We start from the raw sequence: 16406 nt of genomic DNA, 5'->3' as shown, positions 1-16406 counted from the left end.
AGTGGAAAATAATGCAAAGGTCCCTATGTTTTGAGGTGCATCCTATGATCCAGATTTATCTTAGGAGAAATTTCATAGCATCTCAGATCCTAGGCTTGGTGGACAATGAGAGGGGAGGTTAATAAATATTCCATCTGCCATTGGGAGGGTAGATTAAAGAAGCTAATATATAAATCAGAAATATTTATAACTAATAAATCCTACCAAAACCCTCACTGTGACAATGGGCCATAATTTTTGTTCTCTTTTAAAACTGCTATTATCAATCAGGCACTGTGGCTCATGCCTGTAATCCCAGCACTTTGGGAGGGTGGGGCGGGTGGATCACCTGAGGTCAGGAGTTCAAGACCAGCCTGGCCAACATGGCGAAACCCCGTCTCTACTAAAAATACAGAAATTAGCTGGATGTGGAGGTGAGCGCCTGTAATCCCAGCTCCTTGGGAGGCTGAGGCAGGAGAATCGTTTAAACCCGGGAGGTGGAGGTTGCAGTGAGCCAAGATCACACCACTGTACTCCAGCCTGGGTGACAAGAGTGAAATTCCGTCTCAAAAACAGCAAAAAAGAAAAAAACAAAAACTGCTATCATTGGGGGATAAATGGAAAACACGAGATGTAATTCATTGTTGCATCCTGCATTAGCTAACATCTTGTTGACGCAGAGCCCACCTCGTGCTGACAGCTGCACGAGGTTCATGCACACTGTTTATTTTATTTTATTTTGAGACGGAGTCTGGCTCTTATTGCCCAGGTTGGAGTGCAGTGGCACGATCTCGGCTCACTGCAACCTTCACCTCCCGGGTTCAAGTGCTTCTCCTGTCTCAGCCTCTTGAGCAGCTGGGATTACAGGCACGAAACACCAAGCCCAACTAATTTTTGTATTTTTAGTAGAGATGGGGTTTCACCATGTGGGTCAGGCTGGTCTTGAACTCCTAGGTTCAAGTTGTCTGCCTGCCTCGGCCTCCCAAAGTGCCGGGATTACAGGCATGAGCCACCACGCCCAGCCTCACGCACACTGGCTCTTACGTTAACATTCTCCCAGAGACCACGGAAACATGTTTAGAAAAGAAAGTTACAGATTGGCAGCAGAAGTCTCTGCTTCTGGATCATTATGTTAAGTCTAAAGACAATCAGAAAAGAAACCCTGCTCTGTGTCCCGGTCATTGTAGAAGTCCCCAGCATGGAGCTCTTCGGATGACACTACAATCCTATGGCCTCCAGGCAAATCCTTTTCTGAACTGAAAATGTGGTCTTTGGCCACTCCAAACCAACTCACCAAGCCTGGGGAATACAACCCACTTATATGTCCAAGACCTTCCTCTCATCCCAAGTTTATGCCAATTTCCACCCATCATCAAAATGTCCTAAACTTACTTTCCTTTTTTTTTCTTTTCAGTTGGTAGAGACAGGGTCTCCTTCTGTTGCCCAGGCTGATATCAAACTCCTGAGCTCAAGGGATCCTCCCGCCTCAGCTTTCCAAAGTGCTGGCATTTCAGGCATGAGTTACTGGGCCTAGCCTTACTTTACTTTTCTAAGAAACAGTATTATGACCTCATTAGTCAATAATACTTACCCACAGGGGAGGTACCACGATCACGAAGGTGGTTTCCCAGGGCGAGGCTCACACCCTGCACTCCGGATGGGCTGATCCCGGCCATTTCTCCAAATGTGGGAAACGCAACTGCATTATTTGTGGTAGTTAGGGACTGCAATTCACTCTCTCCCCTGGTTCTAAATAAATCTATATTTTTTTAAAAAAAGAATTGATTGGCTGGCCATGGTGGCTCACACCTGCAATCCCAGCACTTTGGGAAGCCAAGGCAGGTGGATCAGAAGGTCAGGAGTTCCACACTAGCCTGGCCAATATGGTGAAACCCCAACTCTACTAAAAATACAAAAAATTAGCCAGGCGTGGTGGTGGGCGCCTGTAATCCCAGCTACTCGGGAGGCTGAGGTGGAAAAATTGGCTTGAACCCAGGAGTTGGAGGTTGCAGTGAGCTGAGATTGCACATGACAGAGCGAGACTCCATCTCAAAAAAAAAAAAAAGAATTGATCGATAGTTTTAAAATTGTGAATATAAACTTAGTAAACACACAGGACCGGCAATGATATTTAGTTGTGAGATTTCAACATCGTGATGCATATTTTCCATATTTCAGACGTCTTATTTGTGTTTTGGAAAAGGATTCTGATGAAATTGAGGATGTCAACATTTCCCTCTGGTGCCCTCCAATCGGATGAACGATCCTTCATGGTAAGGGTGTGACAGAGGCTGCTTTGTCTCGTTGCATACCAGGGCCTGATGCTCTGAGACAACTCACTGGGCCCCACTGGGCAGAACTGTCTTTTAGGGTAGAGAAGAGTTGGGATTTCAGAAATTCTCTTGCTTCAGAACGTTGGCTGGGCGTGGTGGCTCACGCCTATAATCCCAGCACTTTGGGAGGCTGCGGTGGGCGGATTGCCTGAGCTCAGGAATTCGTGACCAACCTGGGCAACACGGTAAAATGCTCCCCTCCAACTCTACTAAAATACAAAAAAAATTAGCTGGGCATGGCGGTGTGGGCCTGAAATCCCAGCTACTCGGGAGGCCGAGGCAGGAGAATCACTTGAACCCCAGAGGCAGAGGTTGCCGTGAACCGAGATCGCTTCACTGCACTCCAGCCTGGGCAACAAGAGGGAGACTCTGTCTCAAACAAACAAACAAACAAACAAAAACAGTGCCAGGCGAAGTGGTTCACGCCTGTAATCCCAGCACTTTGGGAGGCCGAGGTGGGCGGATCACGAGGTCAGGAGATGGAGACCATCTTGGCTAACACGGTGAAACCCCATCTCTACTAAAAATACACAAAATTAGCCGGGCATTGTGGTGAGCGCCTGCACTCCCAGCTACTCGAACGGCTGAGGCAGGAGAATCGCTTGAACCCGGGATGCGAAGGTTGCAGTGAGCTGAGATGGCGCCACTGCACTCCAGCCTGGGTGACAGGGCGAGACTCCATGTCAAAAAAAAAAAAAAAAATAGCCATGAAGATATTTCCTCTTTTAATCTGAGGGTTTGGTCAGAGGTCCAAGATACCTTGACAGGAAGACAGAAGACAGAAGCTTCGACTTCAACCCTCAGGAACTTTCTCTAATTGTACAGTAGGTGCAGGAATCTGGAGGCAAATGTTTGTTGGAGAGCAAGAAGCCACTTTCTTCTCATCAAAGATGTGATTGGAAAAGATCCCAGGGTCTGCTTGGTTGAGAAGGAGTTAGCCAATTCCGGGATCAAAACTTCTCCCACTTTTCCCATCTTCTCACATTGTGGAAAAATAACTAAACCTTTGTGTCTATTGGTTTTCCCAAGTGCAAGGTCATAAAAATTATTTTAACTCATTTTATAGAACTGTTGCAAGGAAAACATCACCATGAGAAACACGTGAGAAGCTCTTTACTCTTAGCTAAAAGTCTCAGGAATGCTTCAGATTGCCAAGCACCAGGGGAAATGGTTGTGCAAAGTTTCAGCCCCCAGGCCAATCACCTGATTAGGATCTACTATCAGGGCATTCATAAGTGTCATATTTGGGGGCTCTTGTGAAATAAAAGCAAGAGGAAACCAGACCAGTGTGTCTTCATGCCAGAGCCAGAACTTTCTATAGGGTGGGGCTGAATAAGGAAGCCAAATCCTTTTCTCCCCTTCCTTGGCTCACGTCAGAAAGTATTTTTATTTGGTTCCATATACATTTCCTTTCTTCCCTTGGTCATGAATCAGAACATTTTATAGCTAAGAGGAGTTTTAGGGATATTCTAGTTGCTTCTCATTTTATAGACAGAGCAGGTCCTGGAGCCAAGTGGTACCCGGGTTTCCTGATTGAGATGCTGGTTCAAAGAGTCACTGAGGCCAGGCGAGGCGACTCATGCCTGTAATCCCAGCACTTTGGGAGGCCAAAGTGGGCGGATCACCTGAGGTCAGAAGTTCGAGACCAGCCTGGTCAATACGGCGAAACCCCGTCTCTACTAAAAATACAAAAATTAGCCAAGTGTTGTAGTGCACACCTATAATCCCAGCTACGCAGGAGACCGAGACAGGAGAATGGCTTGAATCTGGGAAGCGGAGCTTGTAGTGAACTGAGACTGCACCACTACACTGTAGCCGGGGCAACAGAGTGAGACCCTGTCTCAAAAACACAAAACAAAAACAAAGAACAAAGAGTCGCTGAGCTCAACCGAAGCGCAGTCCTGAACCTCTGTTAGTCGTCGCACATCAGTCAGTTGACTGATGTTCCCTTGACTAGAGTCTAAAAGCCCTCTGGACTTCTAACCCCACGTTTCGGGCTGAGTCAGCTGCCTTCTAAACTCCTTCTAGCACAGAACAGCTGGTCCCTGTGCCCGGTCATGTGGCCCCTGATTCCTGATGATGAGAGGATCAACTTCACCGGTGGTCAAGGTAGGAGCAGGGCCACCAGGCTGCCTGGGGCTGAGTCCTGCCTCTTTAGAATACCAGCCCTGTGACCTGGGCGGGTTACTAAACTTCTTTGTGCCTCAGTTTCCTCATCTGTAAAATGAGGGTAATAATAGGCGATAATAGTTCCTGTCTCATAGGATTGTTTGGAGGTTAAATGTGTTAGTTCACGTAAAAGTACCTAAAACTGTCCGGCACAGAGGACATGCTCAAGAGTGGCTATTTATCTTTCATCTTCGCACACATCTGTCAAAGCACGGGGCAGAGCACCCTTGACAGGACCTCACCAGGACCTTATGCAGGCAGAGGACACACTGTCTTCTGAGTCAGGTCTTTCCATTTTTGGATGGCTCTGACTAAGAGAATTCCTCCTGTGTTCCGCCAAAATCCACCTCCCACTCATCGGTTCCAGCTCTGCCAGAAGGCAAATGTCAAAAAAATAATCTTGAAAGAGAAGACATAGAATGTAAATAATAATGATAGAATTGGGTTGAGGAACGACAGCCACCCCTGCAGCAGCGCCTCCGACAGCTCTCAGCCCAGAGTCGAGCCCAGGCTGCAAAGACCTTTGAGTTCCATTTGAAAAATACCAAGCTCTTACTTCTCCGCTTCCTTTAGAAATGCATAAAACAGCTTCTCTCACCGTTCTTTTCATACGTGCTGCCAGACTGGTATGAGATTGGGGGAAAAGTCACTCTGCTTATGCAAAGGTGACAGTCACAAGGGTTGTGGAGTGGTGACCTCGCCTGGCTCACTACGTGCCATCCAGCCTGAATCACTGCGCATGGGAGTCGGGGGTGCTGGCCAGGCGCACGTCCCACCTCCTGTTTACAGAGCCTTTCTGACGTCACATGTAAAATCACAACCTGTGAGTCCCTTTCCTGCCATCCCCGGCATGGTTATTTGACACTGGGGCATGTTCTTGTTATAAGAAAAATGCAGAGAACAAGGTGCATTTGATAGCTTAGCTCTCTGAATATTTCAAGTCTATATCAATTAAAACTTAGGCCTCCTGCGTCAGCTGCTTGGGGCCAGGAAGGAGTGAATGGGTCCCACGGCACTCAGGTGCAAGAATTGTCGCATGATGTTTCTAAATCAAAGGTCATCTGGCTTTGGTGTCCTGCAGAAAAAGGTGGGTGGCAATGTCAGCCACTATAAGGTAGCTTTGTCCCTCCAACTCTTCATCCAAGAGACTGGAACACAGGAAGGGGCCTCGTTTCTAGGGCACGGCGGCCGCCTCCATTTCCCTGGCTTCTCGGCTGAGCACCGTGTCGTTGTGGGCCCTGGGGAATCCCAGAGCATTTCCAGAGTTCTCCAAGGACCTGACCCCAGAAGACCCAGATGTCCCTCTCAAAGTCAAGCAGCCTTACAGGTATCTGCAGCCCCCACCCTTCCCAGCAAGGCTGCTGTGTGCAGTGGGGCCTTCATTCCATTCCCAGCGTCCGCTCCCCAAACCCCTGCACACAAGCTCTCAGCCAGACCTGCCCTCTGCCACCTCGCCAGGGGACAGTCCCATTAATCTTCCACCAGAGGCCTAAAATAAAAAAGCTTCTTACCTCCCTGACCCCAAGGAGTATTTATAAGAAGCTGAGACCTTTTGAAATCACCCCGAGGGAGAGGGAGGGATGGGGAAAGGAAAGGCTCCGCATTTCTCAGAGGCCGGGGCAGGGCAGGGCCACAGCAAAGAAACAAAATACCAGGGTTCTGCTCAGGGATTCTCTGTACCCTCATCCAGTGACTGCGTTCCATTCAAATTAGCGAAGACTGTCAAGACCCTGGGAAGTCCATGTTATTATTCCACCTTTGGGTTCCGGTGACAATCAAGATCACCCTGGTCCGGGCATGGTGGCTCACGCCTGTAGTCTCGACACTTTAGGAGACTGAGGTAGGAGGATTATTTGAACTCAGGAGTTCAAGACCAGCCTGGGTAACATGGCAAAACTCCCGTCTCTACTAAAGATGCAAACAATGAGCCGGGTCAGGTGGTGCGTGCCTGTGGTCCAAGCTACTCAGGAGGCTGAGATGAGAGGATCACTCGAGTCTGGGAGGTGGAGGTTGCAGTGAGCAGGGGTGGTGCCACAGCACTCCATTTGGGGCAACATAGCGAGACCCCAACTCAGGAAAAAAAAAAAGTTTACCCTGAGCATAACTTCCAGGCAGGCCAGTTCCACGGGATCAAGGGACATCCCATGAAGTCAGCACTCCTGACCCCAGGGCACAGCCTGGCCCATCACTCTGGACGCTCCGTCCTCTCTAATACTGGGCTGAGGCAGGGCAGCCTCAGATCTTCACAGCTCAGAAAGAAATAACTGATTTGATTGAGACACATTTTGTGTTTCTTGCATTTTAAATGTTAGGTAGTGCCTATGGGAAGTCCTCCTCCCTGTCCTTCATTCCTTGACCTCAGGTAACTGAAAAAACTGGAGTCCCCCAGAGGGCCTGTCCGGTCCCCCAGGAACTCCTGCTCTCTGACTCTGCAAACCCCTACCTCCCAGAGCCTCCGGGCGCAGCAGGGTCGGGCTCACCTTCCCGCTCCTCTGGCCCCTTTGCTCCAGGGCCCTTTCTCCTCCCCACTCTCCGCACACACACATCCAAAGGTTCTGACCTTGGCCCTCCTTCCCTGACTCGCCACCACTTTTAGTTTACTGAGGGCCTGAACTCCTTCCTGAATCAACAAGGGCTGCTGACTCACCGTGTGGAGGGCCGTCCTGAGCACCCGACCCTCTCCACCGCAGAGCCCTTTCCGACCTGTCCCAGCTGCATGTTCACCAAGCTCGTTCCAGGGGCGCCTCCAGATACCCTCTCCATTCCCAAGTCACAGAAGGCTCCTGGGAGACACAGGGTCCGGTCCTCCCACCATCATAGACTCAAGCTGCTGGTGTTGGCCAATCCTTTCATTCACCTTCCATTTTCCACCTAGCAAAATCCCCCAGCTCCTATTATGGGTGGTCTTCCGCGTGGCTTCCGAGGCCGCCGTCCACTGTCCTCCTCAGAAAACTACACGCAGGACCCAGCAACGGAGCCCTCAGACAGCACGGGCCCTGAGCCTGCTCCATTCAGCTCAACATATTGCTGCTTCTCCATCATCTTTTTTTACTTCCAGTCTGGGGAAGGCCAAGATCATTTCCTCTCCTACAGGCTCTGCCCTCCACCTTCTCGGACCCTTTGCTTTTTTTTTTTTTTTTTTTCTGAGACCGAGTTTCGCTCTTGTTGTCCAGGCTGGAATGCGATGGCACGATCTCGGCTCACTGCAACCTCCACCTCCTGGGTTCAATTGATTCTCCTGCCTCAGCCTCCCAAGTAGCTGGGATTTCAGGCATGCACCACCCACCCCCAGCTAATTTTGTATTTTTAGTAGAGACAGAGTTTCACCATGTTGGTCAGGCTGGTCTCAAACTCCTGGCCTCAGGTGATCTACCCGCCTCAGCCTCCCAAAGTACTGAGATTATAGGCGTGAGCCACCGTGCCCGGCCAGACCCTTTGCTTAATCTCAGCTGGACCACTGATGACCTGTGTGGCCTCAGTCTCTCTGAGCCTGAGATTCTACACCTGCAAAGGGGGAACATCCCACAATAAGAACCCAGAAATCATCACGCAAAGTGTGCACCACTGAGCCTTGTGCAGAGAAGTGTTTAATCCACGGGAGCTGTAATAATGATTGTGATGGTGACGAACTTTCCCTGATAACCCATGGATCAATCCAGAAGGTCTCTCCTTTCCCTCCGTGACATGGACACTTGCAGGCAGACAGAGTGCGGCCATACCAGCTGTGGCACCGCCCGCACTCCAACACCGTTACACACATAAGATCAAGTTAAGCTGTTTCCACCTCCTGCGGTTGAAAACGCTTTCTTCCTCCTTGGTGTCCACAAACTCCCTATTACTTGACTCTTCCAATTGTTCATGGTGTGCAGAATGGCAGAGCTTGGGAAGATGATGGCCCTAGCTCTAAATGCTCTGCCCGTCTTCCCCACACCTGTTTCTGCTGGAGAGACTGCTGGGATTTCGTTGAGTATCTACTGTGTGCCAGGCACTATGCTAGATGGTGATGATGAAGATGAAGGAGGAGGAAGAGGAAGAAGGAGGAGAAGGGAAGGAGGAGAAGGGGAGGAGTAAAGTGGGGGAGAGGGCCCTGAGCACTTTCTTTTTTTTTGAGATGGAGTCTCACTCTTGTCGCCCAGGCTGGAGTGCAGTGGTAATCTCGGCTCACTGCAACCTCTGCCTCCTGAGTTCAAGCGATTCTCCTGCCTCACCCTCCCAAGTAGCTGGGACTACAGGTGCATGCCACCATGCCTGGCTAATATTTATATTTTTTGTAGAGACCGGGTTTTGCCATGTTGGCCAGGCTGTTCTCAAACTCCTGACCTCAAGTGATCCGCCCTCCTCGGCCTCCCAAAGTGCTGGCATTGCAGGCGTGAGCCACCGTGCCCAGCCTACTGAGCACTTTCTACGTGCCCGGCACTGTCCTGAGCACTTTACATATAAGGACTCATTGGATTCTCATAACAGACCCGTTTACCTCTCAGAAAACTCCAGATCAGGTACAGCCACCATCCTCATTTTACAGCTGCACAGACGGGCGAAGCTGCTCGAGGTCATGCAGCTTGTGAGTGGAGAGGCCGGTGCTGATCCCAGTGTGCCCCTGTGATCCCAGTCTGGACGCCCAGTCCCTGCAGTGGCAACAAGGCACACCCTGACCCTGGGATCACTTTTCATGGAGAGGACAGGAGACACCAGGATGTGGACGCTTGCTTTGAAGTCACAGAGCCAGGCACTGGGAGACCGCATCTCCGCCCCCGTGGGGACCAGCAGGTGGGGAGCTGTGGTTAGACTCGTACCTGAGAGAGAGGAAGGCGCCTGTACAAGGTGCGGGCAGAGGAGCTTCGGGTGAGGAGGGGTGCATGACTCAGCACTCGGCCATCCTGGATCAGGGCCCAGGCCCGCCAGAAAGCTGCAGGGATGGGTGATGAAATTCAAGTGTGGATTGTGGGCTGGATAAGGGCATTCTCTTTATGTTGAATTTCCTGATTTTGATCGTTATACTGCTTGTATAAGAGAATATCTTTTTTTTTTTTTTTTTTTTTTGAGACAGTGTCTCACTCTGTAGCTCAGGCTGGAGTGATCCTCCCACTTCAGACTCCCGAGTCCTGGGACCACAGGCAGGTGCTGCCACGCCCAGCTCATTTTTCTGTGTTTTTGTAGAGATGGGGTCTCGCCATGTTGCCCAGCCTGGTCTTGAACTCCTGGCCTCAAGCAATTCTCCTGCCTTAGTATTGGGAATTACAAGCATGAGCCACAACACCCAGCTGAGAATATATATATATATATTATATATATATATATATATAAAATATATATATATATATACACACACACACACACACATATATATATTTTTTAATAAAAAATATTTTCTTTCTTTAGAGAGCAAGAAATCATCGGCTGAGAATATCTTAATTCTTAGGAAATATGCACCGAAGTCTCAAGGGCCACAGAGCCTTCGAATCCCTCTCAAATGATACAGAAAAGATATGAAAAGAGAAAGAAAAAGAGAATGGCCAGATGCAGTCGCTCATGCCTATAATCCCAGTTGGGCGTGGTGGTGTGCACCTGTAGTCTCAGCTACTTGGGAGGCTGAGGTGGGAGGATTGCTTTAGCCCAGGAGGCAGAGTTTGCAGTGAGCTGTAATCTGCCACAGCACTCCAGCCTGGGGGAAGGAGCCAGACCTTGTCTCAAAAACAAAAACAAAAACAAAGGAAAGAAAGAGTGAAAGAACTCCCTCCTCCCCCTCCTGCTCTCCTTCTCCTTCCTTTCTTCTTCCTCTCTCTCATCTTCATGTTACTCCTCCTCCTCCTCCTTCTTCCTCTCTCTCATCTTCATGTTACTCCTCCTCCTCCTCCTTCTTCCTCTCTCTCATCTTCATGTTACTCCTCCTCCTCCTCCTTCTTCATCTCTCATCTTCATGTTATTCCTCCTCCTCCTCCTTCTTCTTCTTCTTTTTTTTTTTTTTTGAGACAGGATCTTGCTCTATCGCCCAGGTTGGAGTGCTGTGGCGGGTCATGGCTCGCTGCAGCCTTGACCTCCCAGACCTAAGCGATCCTCCCACCTCAGCCTCCAGAGTAGTTGAGATGCCAGGTGTGCACCACTATGCTTGGCTAATTTCTTTATTATTTGTAGAGACCAAGTCTTCCTATGTTGCCCAGGCTGGTCTTGAACTCTTTTGCTCAAGTGATCCTCTGGTCCTGGCCTCCCAAAAGTGCTGGGATTACAAGCACGAACCACCGCACCCTATCTCCTTCTTCATTTTTGCCTAGCACCATGCCTGGCATATAGTAGATACTCAATAAAATCTCTGTTGGATGACTGAGTTTAGGCTGAGGGAGAGGGAGAAGAGGGAGGCAGGGAAGGAGGGAGCAGGAATGTCTGGGTCCTTCTTAGGCTCTCATTTGAGTGTCGTCATCCATTCTCCTGATGGTAACTTTTCACTGCCAGAATGGTGACTCCTAAATCCACACCTCCAGGTTGGCCATGCCAAACCTATATTTAGAATTATTTGGCAGAGGGCACATCCTTCATACCCCACCATTATCAGTGGGTTCAGTGACCCAAACTTACCCTTCCTCTTTCTTCCCAGCCAACCCTATTTTGCCCAGGTCCCTCACCATTCCTGCAGGCTCCCAGAAACCTCTAGAAACGAGGATTCCTGCAGTGGCCTCCTGTGGGGGCAATGTGAACCCCCATCCACGGTCCTTAGATTTGCAGACATTTACAGCCAGTCTCATTTTCCTGTTACATGCTGCTCTCCTGCTACTTAAGAATATATTCCCATTCATCGCTCTCTCCTTTCTGATTTTTTCTCACAAGTCCATTTATTTGTTTATTTATTTATTTAGTTTTTGAGACAGAGTCTCGCTCTGGAGTGCAGTGGTGAGATCTCAACTCACTGCAACCTCTGTCTCTCGGGTTCAAGTGATTCTCCTGCCTCAGTCTCCCGAGTAGCTGGGATTATAGGTGTGCGCCTCCATACCCAGCTAATTTTTGTATTTTTAGTAGAGACGGATTTCACCATGTTGGCCAGGCTGGTCTTGAATTTTCAACCTCTGATGCTCCACCCGCCTTGGCCTCCCAAAGTGCTGGGATTACAGGTGTGAGCCACCACGCCCAGCCTTCATTTTTGTATTTTTAGTAGAGATGGGGTTTCACCATATTGGCCAGGCTGGTCCCGAACTCCTGACCTCTAGTGATCTGCCCGCCTCACCCTACCAAAGTGCTGGGATTACAGGCAGAGCCACTGAGCCCGGCTCACAAGTCCTTTTCTTCTCTTCCAGCTGTATCAAAGTCCTTGGAGGCAGGCACGAATCCTGTCCTGGGTCCCTCTTGATCGCCCATGGTGCCTTGCGCATGGTTGCATGCAGATAGGTAGCAGCAGGAGTTAGTTGATACCTAATCGATTCATTGGTTTTTCCTGATTTCTGAGTAATTCAGTTATACCAAAAGAAATTCTCATGCTTACCTTACGTTGACATTAGATGGGAAGGAAAGGACGGGATTGGGACCCTAGGCTGTTTAGGGTTCCTCCTTGGGCGTGCCCTGAGGGTGGAGGCAACAGTCTTTATGATCACCCAGGAGGGTCTCTGAACGCGGGGAACTCAAGGCTCATTCTGGGTGGCTCCTATATTTTAATGTTTCCCAAAGAAAAGGTTCTAAAAAGGATGACATTGCTTTTGGAATATACATTTATTTCTGCAAATGTTCCAAAACCCCAGCTTGGTTTAAAGCATACACCCTCATTGTATTCCTAGTTCCCAGCCCAAGACACGCATTTTTGATATCATAGCAAACAGCGATAGATTCTATTTCTAGTTGCTTTAAAAACAAGTCTCATGGCCGAGTCACTGTTCAAACAAGGAAGGGCTGGGTGAATAAGCCTCCTTATGTCATCTTGAGTAACGTCATCGTTGCTAAATGTCTCACAACCCCCAATCCCATATATTTAATTCCCTCTCTTGCTATTTCATCATTTAAGTCCCTAAAGGAGAGAATGATGTAACACCCAACACGCACCAGAGTCGCCTTTTGGAGAAGCAGCATCTAGCAGGGGCAGAATGCTGTGGCCAAGTTTGCTTAGGCAAATATTCAGATATCTGTTGTCGTTCAAGTTTCCATCTGAGATGCAGGTTCCTAAATGGGTTTCATAGAGGTTTGGATCTCTCTCTTCCATCTGTTTGGAGTTTTGAACTTCAAAGCACTCTTCCAGCCCACACAAGATGTATGTGATAGAGGCTCTGTATCATCAGGGGATAGGTACCAAAGCATTTATATCCTCCCAGAACCACAATAATACTATCCAGGACCACTCACTGGGAGCAGACTTTAAAAAAACTATAATGTAAACTTCCTGTTGCAATTTTAACCAGTTTCCTCTTGTCTGGTTCTCAGGGGAGATGGTAAACAGTTCATCTGAGCTTTCTGAACAATGGTTTCGCCTCTCTATAGGAACGTAACATGGCCGACCCTTCTCTAGGCCATCTGTGTGGGGCTGTTTGTCCAGGTGCAATGCATTTTTTCTCGTTAATTCACAAGCTCTTCTCTGGTCCCTTTCGAAATCAGGACATCTACTGGCAACTCACGGATCCAGGGGAGGGAAAAGCGTCTTGGTCCTAGAGGGGGCTTCAAACTGTGATTTATGATCACCTTCGCCTTTCCCATCAATCACTGTGCAAACTTGGGAATGTGAGCAAGGAGGGAAACACATCACTGCAAACAGCTTTCTAGTGCGGTGAGATTTCTGAGTTATAAAATATAAACTAACAACAGTGACATCATGTTGCGTATCGTAGACAGTCAACATTAACTTTATTTTTCAGATATTTATTTATTTATTTTTTCGAAACAGGGTCTCACTCTGTCACCCAGGCTGGAGTGCAGTGGCACGGTCTCAGCTCACTGCAACCTCCACTTCCCAGGCTCAAGTGATTCTCCTGCCTCAGCCTCCCAAGTAGCTGGGACCATAGGTGCACACAACCATGCCCAGCTAATTTTTGTATTTTTAGTAGAGATGGAGTTTCACTATGTTGGCCAGGATGGTCTCAAACTTCTGACCTCAGGTGATCCGCCTGCCTCAGCCTCCCAAAGTGTTGCGATTACAGGGGTGAGCCACCTTACTCAGCCTCCAGATTTTTTTTTTTTTAATAAGAAGAAAAACTTTATTTCAAACAGGCTCACTGGTGTTTATGCTACAGCAAAGGCTGGTTGTAACAGGCAGTTTCACTACAAACCTGCACTGATTGACAAATCTGAAACTATTTAGCAATGATCAGTTTCTGCTAAAGTGTAGATTAAATCTACCAATATGTCAACTTTGACATTTATTATGGACCTTACTATTTACTAGGAGAGGTTAATTTTTTTTTTTTTTTTTTGAGACAGAGTCTTACTCTGTTGCCCAGGCTGGAATGCAGTGGCGAGATCTCAGCTCATTGCAACCTCTGCCTCCCAGGTTCAAGTGATTCTCCTGCCTCAGCCTCCCTGGTAGCTGGGATTACAGGCGCCACCATGCCTGGCTAAATTTTGTATTTTTAATAAAGACGGGGTTTCACCATGTTGGTCAGGCTGATCTCGACCTCCTGACCTCAGGTGATCCACTTGCCTCGGCCTCCCAAAGTGCTGGGATTACAGGCTTAAGCCACCACACCCAGCACAGGTTAAATTTTTATCACACACACAAAAATGAGAATAATCTAACAGTTTCTACTAAGGTAATGAGCTGTGACATGTATTCCCCATTATTGCTTTGAAAATATACCCGTAGGTTGCTAAGAAAAATTCTGACATCATCCCAATACATATGTAACTGACCATCAGCTTGATGGCCAGTCCTCTTCTGGCTGACTTGAACCAGTGAAACGCCCGTGTTTCTCAACGCTTTGACTAAAGCAATATTTTCTTCTACTTCTGTGTACACAGAATTAGTGAGAACTATTTCACCCACATCAGCCTTGACTGCACTAACACTTTCTCCTGTGGATAGAGACCCTATGTTCCGCGTGAGCACATTGTTCTCTGCCTTTTTGTCTCTCTTTTTCTTAATTTTTCTTTTTTTGAGACAGAGTCTTGCTCTTGCCGCCCAGACTGGAGTGCAGGGGCACAGTCTCGGCTCACTGCCTCCGCCTTCTGGGTTCAAGCGATTCTCCTGCCTCAGCCTCCCAAGTAGCTGGGATTACAGGTGCCCTCCACCACACCCGGCTAATTTTTGCATTGAGACGGGAGTTTCACTATCTTGGCCAGGCTCGTCTCTAACTCCTGATCTTGTGATCCACCCGCCTCGGCCTCTGAAAGTGCTGGGATTACAGACGTGAGCCACTGCACCCGGCCTTGTCTCTCCTATGTATACACCTAGAAGCCATCCAAGTAGGAAATAGGTAATTTCCAGTTCTGTGAATGTATTAGTCCGTTCTCGCACAGCTATAAGGAAATACCTGGCCTGGCGCAGTGGCTCATGCCTGTAATCCCAGCACTTTGGGAGGCTGAGGCTGGCGGATCACCTGAAGTCAGGGGTTCGAGACCAGCCTGGCCAACATGTGAAACCCTGTCTCTACTAAAAATACACAAATTAGCCAGGCATGGTGGCGCACACCTGTAGTTCCAGCTACTTGGGAGACTGAGGCATGAGAATCGCTTGAATCCAGGCGGCAAATGTTGCAGTGAGCCAAGATCATGCTACTGCACTCCTGGGGGATAGAGCGAAACTCTGTCTAAAAAAAAAAAAAAAAAGGAAAGAAAAGAAAAGAGAAATACCTGAGACTGGGTAATTTATAGAGAAAAGGGGTTTAATTGGCTCATGGTTCTGCAGCCTCAAGAAACTTACCATCATGGTGGAAGGCAAAGAGGGAACAGCCATGTCACATGGCTGGAGCAAGGGCAAGAAGGAGAGTGGGGAGGTGCCACACACTTTTAAACAACCAGATCTCGTGAGAACTCGATCACAAGAACAGCACCAAACAGGGACAGCAGCCGGAAATCCGCCCCCAGGATCCAATCACCTCCCATCAGGCCCCACCTCCAACATCTGTGATTGCAATGGAACCTGAGATTTCATGGGGACAGAGACCCAAACCATATCAGTGAAGATCTCAGGTAAAACTCCAGCTGCACCAAGCACCTGCCCCACCATTATGTCAGGTTAGCACAACGTTGGGTCAATTTTTGTTACAACTACGATAAGACTCCCCGGAGGTGCGTGCTGAAGGTCACTGTGTTCTACAAAAAGTGAAGCCATTTTGGAAAAGATTGGTTCACACATGAGTTTTCCTTCACTACCTTTGGAACAATACCAGGTCTGACTTTAATCTCCTCTCCATTTTAATACCCATTTTCAAATACTATTACCAGCTACACCCTCTTTTTAAAAATATATATATATTTATTTATTTTTGAGATAAGATCTTGCTCTGTCATCCAGGCTGGAGTGCAGTGGGGTCATCATGGCTCACTGTAGCCTCAGCCTCCTGGGCTCAGGTAATCCTCCCACCTCAGCCTCCCAGGTAGCTGGGACTACAGGGGCACGCCACCACGCCCAGCTAATTTTTGTACTTTTTCTAGAAACAGGGTTCTGCCATCTTGCCCAGATTGGTCTCGAACTCCTGGACTCAAGCAATCTGCTAGTCTTGGCCTCCCAAAGTGCTGGGATTACAGATGTGGGCCACCGTGCCTGGCTGGCTACACCCATCTTAGGATCATCAACCTCATAGCAGGTTTGCTGACATCGAAGAACCCAATGATAATAAATTGGGGTTCCAAAGTATTATCTTGGAGGGACTGAATTTTTTTATTTTTTTAATTTTTTTTTACTACATATGCACAGACAACTTCAATATTGTATTTTGGCTGAGCAGAAATTGAAATAGTTTCAATAGGAAGTCCTTCTGCTACTGTACTTTGTGCAAAAATGCAAGGACCTATTCATACTGT

At 48.2% G+C, this 16406-nt stretch overlaps 1 protein-coding gene and 1 non-coding gene across 2 annotated transcripts in view; one reads left to right on the top strand and one right to left on the bottom strand.

Annotated features, from left to right (window-relative positions):
• SLC45A1 (solute carrier family 45 member 1) overlaps positions 1 to 16406 on the bottom strand; it is a 339320-nt gene that overhangs the window by 141970 nt on the left and 180944 nt on the right. The gene's annotated exons all lie outside the window — the stretch shown is intronic.
• Positions 1563 to 1725, top strand: LOC126944265 (U1 spliceosomal RNA). Its single transcript, XR_007721990.1, has one exon. It is a non-coding gene; the product is annotated as a U1 spliceosomal RNA (small nuclear RNA).

This window comes from Macaca thibetana, chromosome 1 (genome assembly GCF_024542745.1).
Source record: "Macaca thibetana thibetana isolate TM-01 chromosome 1, ASM2454274v1, whole genome shotgun sequence".
Taxonomy (NCBI): Eukaryota; Metazoa; Chordata; class Mammalia; order Primates; family Cercopithecidae; genus Macaca; species Macaca thibetana.
This window is presented reverse-complemented; position numbering and strand designations above follow the sequence as displayed.